Source organism: Schistocerca piceifrons, chromosome 2, assembly GCF_021461385.2.
Source record: "Schistocerca piceifrons isolate TAMUIC-IGC-003096 chromosome 2, iqSchPice1.1, whole genome shotgun sequence".
NCBI lineage: Eukaryota > Metazoa > Arthropoda > Insecta > Orthoptera > Acrididae > Schistocerca > Schistocerca piceifrons.
This window is the reverse complement of record NC_060139.1, coordinates 298,942,148-298,955,349: the sequence shown is the minus strand read 5'-3', so window position 1 is coordinate 298,955,349 and position 13,202 is coordinate 298,942,148. Positions and strand designations below refer to the sequence as shown.

General features: G+C 45.5%; 1 non-coding gene across 1 annotated transcript; it reads left to right on the top strand.

Annotated features, from left to right (window-relative positions):
* The first annotated feature begins 9,942 nt into the window (after positions 1 to 9,942).
* Positions 9,943 to 10,016, top strand: Trnat-ugu. The gene has a single exon. It is a non-coding gene; the product is annotated as a tRNA-Thr (tRNA).
* Positions 10,017 to 13,202: the final 3,186 nt, after the last annotated feature.

Sequence of the window (13,202 nt, the reverse complement as noted above, 5' to 3'; positions counted from 1 at the left end):
GGGTCGCGAAGCGTCAAAACACAACAGATCTTTATAATTCCATCTACCAATAGAATAACGAGTCTACATAGAATTATATCAATTCATATCGTCGAAATTCTAGGGTTCTACACCTGCAATCGCCGAACACCAAACCTTTGTAGTTACATCTACCAGCAGAACAATGAGTCTACATAGCAGTCCCTCCGCCGTCCGCGCCCCGCGCCACGGTCGCGCCGTGGAACAGATTGCGACGGCGTCTGAGATGACGTCGGAGTGATGGCTCTGTCCGCCGTGGTCGTCACAACTATAGGTTTGCTCGATTTACTCTTGATTAACCCAATCGCTGGTTCCCAAGCCATGCTAAGATTATAGCCACAGTCACGGTTTATGAGGTCGTCATTGGTGCGAATTTCGATTGCCTCTCTAACAACGCTGTCCCAGTATCTCGACGTCTGTACCAGAATCCTCGTGCGTTCATACTCCATAGCGTGATTTTCCGACAAACAATGTTCAGCGACCGCCGACTTGCTCGGATACATCAGTCGAGTGTGTCTCTGGGGTACCATTACGCCCCATTGTCAGCAACATCAGGGCACCTACATATTTGTTGGCCAAATACCTGACGGGAATATTAAGTCCTTATGTGGGTAAATGCCCTCATCACATCCGTAATTCCGTGGATTTTGTTAAACGCCTTGATAGCTTCAGGTTGGATGAGTCAGATATCATGGTGAGTTTTGACGTCGTTTCCTTGTTTACGAGGGAACCCCTGCGAGAGTCACTAGAATTGATTAATCAGAAGTTTGACGAGAAGACCACTGAACTTTTTAGGCATGTCTTGACTTCCACGTATTTTCTTTTTAATGGAGAATACTACGAACAAACGGAGGGAGTCGCCATGGGTAGCCCACTCTCACCGGTGGTAGCAAATTTGTACATGGAGAAGTTCGAGGAGGAAGCCCTGTCGTCATCCGAATGGAAACCTACTTGCTTTTTCCGTTACGTGGACGACACGTTCGTCATCTGGCCACATGGAATGGATAAACTCCTTGACTTCCTTACACATCTAAACTCCATACACCCCAACATCAAAATCACTATGGAGACTGAAACGGAGGGTAAATTACCTTTCCTTGACGTCTTGGTTAAGAGAAGGGCTGGCGGCACCCTAGGTCATGGGGTGTATCGCAAGACAACGCACACTGATCTGTATTTCTGTATTTGCACGCAGACAGCTGCCGCCACCCTTCACAGAGGAATGGGGTACTTAAAACTCTAGTGCATAGGGCGCGCACTATCTCTGACGCAGAGAGTCTACCCCAGGAATTGGAACATCTGAGAACTGTATTTCGAAAAAATGGGTACTCAGAGTGTCAGATTCAACGTGCTCTCCGCCCAACCACTACAGCACAACCTGTGGACATGGATGAAATCACAAGGGAGGAGGTAGGCACTGCGTTTATTCCATATACAGGCGCACTCTCGGGGAAAATTGCCCGCATTTTGAAGAAACACCGGGTCGGAACTGTGTTTTGTCCTCCGAATAAAACTCGTGAGTTGGTGGGGAGCGCCAAAGATGAACTCGGTTTGAGGAAGGCCGGCGTGTACCAGATTCGGTGTTAATGTGGCAAGTCGTATATTGGTCAGACGATGCGTACCGTCGAGGATCGATGCCGTGAACACCAGAGGCACACCCGACTGATGTATCCGAGCAAGTCGGCGGTCGCTGAACATTGTTTGTCGGAAAATCACGCTATGGAGTATGAACGCACGAGGATTCTGGTACAGACGTCGAGATACTGGGACATCGTTGTTAGAGAGGCCATCGAAATTCGCACCAATGACTATCTCATAAACCGTGACTGTGGCTATAATCTTAGCAAGGCTTAGGAACCAGCGATTGGGTTAATCAAGAGTAAATCGAGCAAACGTACAGTTGTGACGACCACGGCGGACAGAGCCATCACACCGACGTCATCTCAGACGCCGTCTCAATCTGTTCCACGGCGCGACCGTGGCGCGGGGCGCGGACGGCGGAGGGACTGCGCCGCGGGCGGGGGGTATTTAAATCGGCTGCCGCCGCGACCGAACCCAGTTCCCCCTGAGCAGCCATGGCGTACGGATCTCCGTACCGGCACGTTCACAGGAGCTCAGTCCGTCAGTTCACCTGATGATGGCGACATGTATGATCGCCGAAATATTGTGCCCGTTGGACACTGTAGACCGGCAGTACACCCGTGAATATTTTGATTATCAAATACGCCGGGAGAAACTCAAGAATCACAGCTTTTGGATCGTTTGAATGGTCAGTTCATTATGTTCTTCATTTACAGTTCTTCGGTTCGTTGCTCCGCTGTGATTTGCTACACGACAACTTTGACACACTACGGCCGCACGTCCACTACGTAACACAGCCTGCTAACAACTCACAGATCGAATAGACATGTGCTATCTATTGTTGTTAGCTGAAGCTACTACAGCAATTACTGTGCTGGTGTCGTTTATTAACCAGAAATAAAATCAGTCTCGGAACTTTTCAGATTGACTGTGTCTGTTCAAAAACTTCCCACTTCTAGTGCGAGAGCCCACGATCGTCTTACTGCCAAAATGGTATAAAATCTTTAGAGCAGATAATTTTGAACACGACTAGTTGGGCAGTAACAGTCAAAAACATCACAGCTACACGGGTGTCCATTTCTGCTAAGTCAAAAAAAAAAAAAATAAAATAAAATAGGCAGATGGTGTTAACACAATACTTCTGGCACTAAAAACTTTCATATATCGTGTAATTTTACTAGAGAAATGTTTGTTTTCAGGCATTTTCGACGTTAAAAACAGCTACTTACTTGTTACGCTCTTGTCCCCCGATTCATATCTCACGAACACTACAAGTTAGATCGCTGCATTTCGCAAAAGAATTGAAAATTATAAAATTTAAAATTTCTCTGGTTGAAATTTTAGTTACCAATCGGTCACAACAGGACCTGGCGCAGCCCCAGGTTGCAACCTGTGGCGGCACAGGTATGAGCAGTCCTTAGAGGCTCGCCTTTACACATTTCTTTCGAATATTTTGTGACTGAAGCCCTTCTGGCCTGTTATTTATTTTATACGTGACACGTAAGTACTGTCTTGTATTGTCAGTCAGTACTTACACTTTTTTACATAAAAATATTTTTTCTTCCCATAAATTTGTTATGTTATAGATCACTTTAAATGTCTAAATTCTGATGAAAGCACTCTCCGAAGTGTTGAAACCTGGTAAATATCACTGAAAATTGTGACCGAGAGCCCATTTGTTTCAGTTTTAATTTGTAAACAGTCACTGAACCAAGCAGCCATGTTCAAAACTTTGACCTTCATAATTCTGTATTATTCCAGTCCTGTAGAGAGCACGTAAAAAACGAACGCCTATATCTTTCCGTGCGAGCTGTGATTTCCCTTATTTAGTTACGGCTATCGTTTCACCCACGCCGGAGTCAACAAAATATTTTCGCATTCGGAGCAGGGAGTTGGTGATAGAAATTTCGTGAGAAGATTCTATTATTTCTCCATCGTTGTCGTCAAACACGGGGTGTCTAGGAATCCTTCGTACAAGGTTCGCTAGACAACCAAATAAAACAAGTCGTATTAATGAGTTTTATTACTTAATGCAAAGAGATAATACTTAACTTTGCAATAACAAACTTGTATCGCAAGCAAAGGGTGACATATAAAATAAGCAAGTTTCTTCAGTATAAACAGTTCCAAGTCTGTGCTACATAGATAGTACAAGCAAAGTAACGAGTGTCGACGCTGCTACAGAACTCGCTAATCTTGAAGCTACTATTCGACTGTGACGTCTCCAGTCGGTCGCGGCGAATTTGATTGTGATGTCGGAGCTGCAGTCCGTCTAGGCCTGAAATGAGATACCTGCATGCGCCAAGTCGACGAAGGATGTCGCCTAGCGCCCACAGTCTGCTGCCGCTACACACCCTGAAAAACACAATATAACGCAGCATGAAGCGATACTTGCGGCGCCGGATGCTGAGGAGGCTGGAGCAGGTGGAGCAGTGTCCGATGCCGGCGACCGTAAAGCAATTCCCCCGGCGATAGTCCATATCGTCGATGCGAACGATGGGGGGGGTGAGGGGGGGGGCGGGGGGGGGGGGGGGGGCGAGAAACAGTTGCAATGCTCGATCCCCGGTGTGTGCAGTGCGAAGTTAGGCCATCTGCTGCTTGAAGGTTCTGACAAAAAGTTCCGTTTCGCCGTTTGACTGTGGTTGTAACGGTGCACTTCAAATGGTTCAAATGGCTCTGAGCACTATGGGACATAACATCTAAGGTCGTCAGTCCCCTAGAACTTAGAACTACTTAAACCTAACTAACCTAAGGACATCACACACATCCATGCCCGAGGCAGGATTCGAACCTGCGACCGTAGCCATGGCGCAGTTCCAGACTGAAGCTAAGCGCCTAGAACCGCTCGGCCACACTGGCTGGCGGAACAGTGCACTAGTGATGCTGTGTGCCACTGCGTTCACAGAATGTCTCAAATTCTTTTGACGTGACCTGAAGGCCGTTGTCCGACACTATGACTTCAAGTAAACCTACGAGGCAAAAAATAGAGGACAACTTCTTAATTCTGCTGTCGAGTTCATTGACACAGCGAAAGGAAACTTGCTATAAGAGTCTACCACGATCAACCAAAGAGTGTTCCATAAACGCCCCGCAAAGTCTGTGTGCACACGTTCCGACTTAGGCCAAGCAGAGAATTTTTGTGGCGGAGCAGACTGGTTTTCTGCACATGCGTGACACTATGACGTCATGTGTGGGTGTCCGTACCATGCCAAGTACAGTGTCGACAGGCTAACTGTTTCGTACGAACAGTCCACCAATGTCCTCGGCGAAGTAACTGCAACACTTCTTCTTGCAGATCTCTCTGGATCAACGCACGTGACTGTCCATTGTAATTTTGAACAAGAATCACACCTTGCTGTATAGGGGGGCTATGTCGGTGTGCGAAGTATTGGCGCACTACAGAGTTCTTTATATTGTCCAGAGAGCGAGGGCAAGATGTGTGAATGTAATCTTGGGTTGTCGGGTGTTCTGCCGGATATCAGCGTCGTACTTGCACGATATTTCGGTCACGTAGCTCGTGACCTTCATCAGGTGCGACCTGAGACTGCTCCTCGAGTGGACCTGGTCCAGTATTTATGCCTATGGCCTTCCCCCTCCACCAACGGCTGCAGGCGCTTCCTCTGTGGTCCGCGCCCATTCCCTGCGACCTGCTGGAGCGTTGCTGCTCCGTTTTCCGTCCGCTGTGGTTCTAGGTGTTCCCTCTGCGGTCCGCGCCCACCAAACCCTCTCCTGGGGGTTTCATCTACGGTCTGGGGTACCAAGCGTTCCCCCTGCGGTCCGCGCCCGCTCACCACGACCTGTTGGAGCGTTGTGAATGTATTCTAGCAAAATGTTTAAATCGGAATCAGCTTCCGTGGCCTGTGCAGTTTTTTTACAGTTCAGAGGAAAAGATTGAAGTAATTCAGAATCGTGAGCATTGATGTGACAACAAGGTGCAGCAGAAGCTTGAAAGTCTGTATCAGGGCCAATTAGAAGATGTAAAATTGCGTCTGCATTACCATGTTGAACTGTCGGACTATACACAATCTCGTACTGATACTGAGACAACAAAGCCCATCTTTGAAATTGTTTGGCAGATCGTACAGGAACCGGCTTCATCGGATGAAACAAGGACAGCAATGGCTTATGATCTGTTACTAAGTAGAATTTTCTGTCATACAAATAGTGGTGGAATTTTGTGACATCATACACAATAGACAATGCCTCTTTCTCTAATTTTGAAGAGTTAACACTGAGCTTTGGACAACACCTTTGATGCGAAAGCAATAGGCCTGTCTTTATAACCAAATCTGTGCGAAAGCACTGCACCGATATCGTAAGAGGAAGCGTCAACTTTCAACAGAACTGGTTTGTCAGGATCAAACTGAACCAAGCTTCGATCACCGAGCAATGCATCTTGAAGTTTTTGAAAAGCTTATCGGCATACATCTGTCCAAACAAAGACAGCAAGCGATGCAATGGAGCTGCGATTTGTGCAGGATTCGTTATGAACCGAATAGAATAGTTAATTTTTCCCTAAGACTGACTGCAATTCTGTGACATTGCGTGGAACTGGCAGGTCCCCTGTGGCTACCAAATGTGACTTAAGAGGATGTACACCTTGACTGTTTATGGCAGGGCCAAGATACTGCTACTAGGGCTTAAAAAAATGACAATTGTTCAGTCTACACTTTAGTCCTGCATCAGATAACACATGAAATAAAGAACACAAATTTGCAATGTGTTCTTCAGGTGTACGACCTGGTACAACAATATCGTCCAAATAGTATGAATAGTTTGGTACTCGAGCAGTCAGCTGTTCCAAATACCGTCGGAAAAGGGCGGGTGCGGAGGCACTGCCAAAAGGCAAACGCAAATATTTAAACGAGCCCAAATGAATATTCACAACACGCTCTTTTTAAGATTCTTCATCTTTTGCTGTTTGAAGATATGCATTGCGCAAATCAATTTTAGAAAAGTATCGACAAGCGCCTAATCTGTCCATGAGATCCTCTGGGCATGGCAATGGGTAAGTATCAATCACAGTTTGTGGGTTGACTGTACACTTCAAGTCAACACAGAGGCGAATGCGACCTGAAGGATTGGGGAGCAAAACCAGTGGACTTCCTCATTGACTAGTTTGTATGGGCGCAATTGTTCCGCTATCCTGCAATTCTTTATGTTTAGTTGCTACCTTGTCCCGTAATGCAATGGGAACAGTTCTGGCCCGGAAAAATTTCGACTGAGCATTGTCTTTTATAGTAATATGTCCAACAAAATTTTTAGCCTTGCCTAAATCTTCAGGAAAGAGTTCAGGGGATCCTTTCAGCAAGCCAGCTACAATGTCTTTTGCATTGAATGCTGTCACTTACAACATATTGTCCTGAATTCTAAAGCCGAACAAATCGAACAAATCAAGGCCAAATATATTCGCACAATCGCATGGGTGTAGCACAGTGAGAGTCATAGTTCGCGTATGCGAGTGCTACATGGCAGGCAAAATACATTTTCCTAGAACGGGAATGTCTTATCATTATAAGCCGTCAGGTGCATGCTAGTTTTAGGCAGGCATGGGGAGCGTAACAGTTCATACACGTATATCTTACGTCTCAGCAATGTAACAGAGGCACCCATTTCGAACTGAAATTTCACACGTTTTCCACTAATATGCAAATGTACAAAAAGTTTGTTGGGTTGTCATAGCACTGAAGAAACTGTTTGCTTGCTAGTTTTGCTAATGCCTGCAGCTGGCTTGAATACACTACATTGGTTACATGGGCATTGTAATTAGAATTTTGAGAGTGGGCAGAATTTTTAGGTTCGTTTGTTATCACATGGATTAGACGTGGCTTTTATTGCCACAAGCGTAACATTGTCTTTGCGGGACGGGCAGTCTTCGCTATTGTGCCGTGAAAGCATCGAGGGCGTGACTTAACTCTGTTCGCCTGTGTAGAGAGCTGTTTACGCAGCTTGGTGCGCGTGGGCCGTTGCTGCCTACCGTGCTGGTCGGGAGCAAGGGACGACTTAACCCGACAAATTGTTGGTTGCTCAAATTTATCGGCCACTACGGCGCCTGAATCACACTGATCTGGAATTTGCACTACGTGATGAAATGATGGATCGGAGTGTATCAAAATCTGTTCTCTAACTCTGACTTCAGTGACATTGTACACGATCGCATCACGCAACATAACATTTGAATATAAAGCACCACAAGCACATTTGAAATTGCATTTCCTCGTCACACCCTGCAAATCTGACTCACTCCGGATAAGTTTCTTCCGACCTTTTCTTGCAACGAAACATTAGATACCTAACTGCCAACACATTCACTTGTTAGCCGGCCGGTGTGGCCGTGCGGTTAAAGGCGCTTCAGTCTGGAACCGCGTGACCGCTGCGGTCGCAGGTTCGAATCCTGCCTCGGGCATGGATGTGTGTGATGTCCTTAGGTTGGTTAGGTTTAATTAGTTCTAAGTTCTAGGCGACTGATGACCTCAGAAGTTAAGTCGCATAGTGCTCCGAGCCCAAGTGACATTCACTTGTTGGTCATACTCGTTAGTTAGTGAATGTACAACCTGATCATATGAAAGTTCACTCGGAGTGATGTTAGTGAAGAGTTTGCAGGCCGGGGTGGCCGAGCGGTTCTAGGCGCTACAGACTAGAACCGCGCGACCGCTACGGTCGCAGGTTCGAATCCTGCCTCGGGCATGGATGTGTGTGATGTTCTTAGGTTAGTTAGGTTTAAGTAGTTCTAAGTTCTAAGGGACTGATGACATCAGAAGTTAAGTCCCATAGTGCTCAGAGCCATTTGAACCATTTTTGAAGAGTTTCTGAATGAAGCGAAAGACTGTTCTTCCTACTGTTTGACGAAAAGTAGTGCAGTTTCACAGTAACTGATACTTTGTGAGCAATGATGTGGGCTTCACACTGTTGCAACCACTCGAGCTATTCCTCTTCTTTCGCATTGCAATGGCGTAAAGGCGCTATGGCACTCAGAGCTACAGTTGTTGCTTGTAGCGCAGTGTTAGTAGCGTGATTCACCAGTAGCTGCTGTACCATATCTATTATGGTGGAAATCTGCTGCGTCTGAAACTGAAACATCTCTGTTAGCTGCGTTGCATCTACCGCTTGCAGCTGTGCCGCCTGAGCAAGGGGTGGAAGAGGTGGGTTGCTCATTCTGGAATGGGCAAATGCAATAAACAGACAAGGCAAGCTAGAAAAATAAGCACACAAGCAAAGAAAATTTCCGCAATGCCCACCTGAAAACACTGATTAGCAACATAAGACACACTGTTAAAACATGTAAACACACCCCTGAAAAGAAAAGACAAAGTAGAATTAAGGTGCCACCAAAACACAAAGACACATGACAAAACAAAATTTTGGCAGCTTGGCACTGGGTTGCCGCTATGGGAATCGTTGACCTCTCGTCGCTAAATATTGTGTTCAAATGGTTCAAATGGCTCTGAGCACTATGGCACTTAACATCTATGGTCATCAGTCCCCTAGAACTTAGAACTACTTAAACCTAACTAACCTAAGGACAGCACACAACACCCAGCCATCACGAGGCAGAGAAAATCCCTGACCCCGCCGGGAATCGAACCCGGGAACCCGGGCATGGGAAGCGAGAACGCTACCGCCGACCACGAGATGCGGGCAAAATATTATGTCACAGCCTTGTCGTCATATCTGGGGTGTCTAGGAATCCTTTGTACTCGGTTCGCTAGACAATCAAATCAAACAAGGCGTATTAATGAGTTTTAATACAAAATGAAAAGAGACAATACTTAATTTAGCAATCACACAGAGGCATTGCAAGACCAAAGGGCGACATACAGAATAAGCAAGTTTCTTCAATATACACAATTCTGTGCTACATAGATAGTACAAACAAAGTAACTAGTTTCGTAGCTGCTACAGAACTCGCTGATCTTGAAGCTACTATTCAACTGTGACGTCTCCAGTCGGTCGCGGCGCTTATGTCTTCTTCACACAGGGGTCACTGCTGTCGCGTTGTCGTCCTGGACAGGTATATATACTAAGATGGTATCTGTTCTTTCGGACATGTCCGAAAGAACAGGTACCATCTTATATATATATATATATATATATATATATATATATATATATATATATATATATATATATATATATAAGGCTCACCGGCCACTCGACCATCTTCTTCTTCTGTGCGAATGCTCAAACAGTACCCTAACTGTTACGGGAATCGGCAACGCGCCGCGAGTAATGAGTATAATGGGAGGGAGCATTACGAATGTAGTGCGGGACAATACATTGAGAATGTGGGTTTCGCGGGAGGCGTGCCGGAGATAAATCCCTGCAGTCGCGCTATCCTCTGTATCCTCGGTGGCTCAGGTGGATAGAGCGTCTGCCATGTAAGCAGGAGATCCCGGGTTCGAGTCCCGGTCGGGGCACACATTTTCATCTGTCCCCGTTGACGTATGTCAACGCCTGTAAGCAGCTAAGGGTGTTCATTTCATGGTAATTTCGTCCTGGATAGGGGTCGGTCAACGTGCGACTGGCTGACGTCTTCTCACAGCCATCTCTTCTCTGTCGTGCCCGACTGGCGTGCCGGCGCTTGACGTTACGTTGAAACAGACTCGCCCGCAACGGAAAAAGTCTTTGTTTTAATCATGTCCGCCCCAGATCCTGCATCATTTCAGTGACACTCTCTCCCCTATTTCGCGATAATACAAAACATGCAGTCCTACTTTGAATTTTTTCGATGTACTTTATCAGTCTTATCTTGTGAGGATCCCTCACCGCCCAGCAGTATTCTAAAAGAGGACGGACAAGCATAGTGTGGTCAGTTTCTTTAACAGATCTGTTACATTTTCTAAGTGTCCTGCCGATAAAACGCAGTCTTTGGATAGCCTTCCCTACAACATTTTCTATGTGTTCCTTCCAATTTAAGTTGTTCGTAATTGTAATTTCTGGGTATTTAGTTGACTTTACGGCCTTTAGATTAGAGGAGTTTGTGGCACAACTTGACTAGAAGAAGGGATCGGTTGGTAGGACATGTTATGAGGCATCAAGGGATCACCAATTTAGTACTGGAGGGCAGCGTGGAGGGTAAAAATCGTAGAGGGAGACCAAGAGATGAATACACTAAGCAGATTCAGAAGGACGTAGGCTGCATTAGGTACTGGGAGATGAAGAGATCTTGCACAGGATAGAGTAGCATGGAGAGCTGCATCAAACCAGTCTCAGGACTGAAGACCACAACAACGACAACAGATTTAACCTAAGTTTAACGGATTTCTTTTAGCACTCATGTGGAGGCCTTACACTTTCCATTATTTAGAGTCAATTGCCAATTTTTGCACCATACAGATATCTTTTCTAAATGGTTTTGCAACTTGTTTTGATCGTCTGATGACTTTACTAGTCGATAAACGACAGTGTCATCTGCAAACTCGGCTGCTCAGCTTGTCTCACAAATCGTTTATGTAGATAAGGAACAGCAAAGGGCTTGTAACACTAGCTTGGGGAACGCCAGAAATCACTTCTGTTTTACTCAATGACTCTCCGCCAGTTACAACGAACTGTGACCTCTCTCACTGGAAATCACGTATTCAGTCATATAACTGGAATGATATTCCACCCACGCCCGGGTTCCCGGGTTCGATTCCCGTCGGGGTCAGGGATTTTCTCTGCCTCGTGATGACTGGGTGTTGTGTGCTGTCCTTAGGTTAGTTAGGTTTAAGTAGTTCTAAGTTCTAGGGGACTGATGACCATAGATGTTAAGTCCCATAGTGCTCAGAGCCATTTGAACCATTTTTTGACATTCCATAAGAACGCAATTTCACTCCAAGCCGCTTGTGTGGTACAGTATCCGGAACTACGGAATCATTTTGAAATCCCTTGTCAATAGCACTGAACACTTTGTGCGAGCAGAGAGCAAGTTGTGTCTCGCAAGCACGATGTTTTCTAAATCCATGTTGACTGTGTGTCAATAGACCGTTTTCTTCTAGGTGATTCATAATGTTCAAACTCAATATAAGTTCCAGAATCCTGCTGCATATCAACGTTAATAATATGGGCATGTAGTTTAGTAGATTACTCCTACTACCATTCTTGAATGCTAGTGTGACATGTGCAACTTTCCAATCTCCGGGTACGATCTTTCGTAGAGCGAACGGTTGTACATGATTGTTAAGTATGGAGCTATTGTATCTGAAAGAAATCTAACAGGTGTACAGTCTGGGCCGTAGGACTTGCTTTTGTTAAGTGATTTAAGTTGGTTCACTAATCTGAGGATATTTGCTTCTGTGTTACTCATGTTGGCAGCTGTTCTTGATTCGAATTCTGGAATATTTGTTTCGTCTTCTTTGGTGAAAGGATTTCGGAAGACTGTGTTTTGTAACTCTGCTGTGGCAGCACTGTCTTCGATGATATCTATCGCGCAGAGGAGGCATCGATTGTGTCTTGCCGGTAGCATACTTCACATACGACCAGAATCTCTTTGGATTTTCTTCCAGATTTCGAGACAAAATTTCGTTGCTGAAATAAACATCTCTCACTGAAGTCCGAGCCAAATTTCGAGCTTCTGTAAAAGAACGAAACATTATCGGTATGGTCTCTCGAAGCCGAAGACACACTCGTGTACCCTTGATCACTGCACGACACGATGTTTTACGCCTCGCCTGGGCCCATCGACACCGACATTGGACTGCTGATGACTGGAAATATGTTACCTGGCCGGACGAGTCTCGTCTCAAATTATATCGAGTAGATGGACGTGTACGGGTATGGAGACAAACTCTTGAATCCATGGACCCTGCATGTCAGCAGGGAACTGTTCAAGCTGGTGGAGGCTCTGTAATGGTGTGGGACGTGTGCAGTTGGAGTGATATGTCTAGATACGACTCTAACAGGTGACACTTACGTTAACATCCTGTCTGATCACCTGCATCCATCCATGTCCATTGTCCATTCCGACGGACTTGGACAATTCTAGCAGGACAATGCGACACCCCATACGTCCAGAATTGCTACAGAGTGGCTCAAGGAACACTCTTCTGAGTTTAAAAACTTCCGCTGGCCACCAAACTCCCCAGACATGAATATCATTGAGCATATCTGGGGTGCCTTGCAAAGTACTGTTCAGAAGAGCTCACCACTTCCTCGTATTCTAACCGATTTATGGACAGCCCTGCAGGATTCATGGTGTGAATTCCTTCCAGCACAACTTCAGACATTAATCGAGTCCCTGCCACGTTGTGTTGTGGCACTTCTGCGTGCCGGCGGGGCCCTACACGGTATTAGGCAAGTGTACCAGTTTCTTTGGCTCTTCAGTGTAAATGATAATTTTGTGACAGATGATTCACAGGTTGAAAGTACCTCTAAACAATAATTTTTTAAATGGTAGCAGCAAAAGCAGGAGTAAATGGTGCAGTTGAAGTAGCAGAAGAATAAATTAAAAATGTCATTTCACAAAAATTTAAGCAGCTAGTAGTAGCGCCAACATCCTTCACCGAAATTAATAGAATTGTAAAAATTCTAAAATACAAAGACTACTGTGGTGCTGATGGTCTTTCAAAAAGATTTCTGAAAAGTTGTTGTTACATAATAAGTAATGTCTTTAGTAACACTGTAAT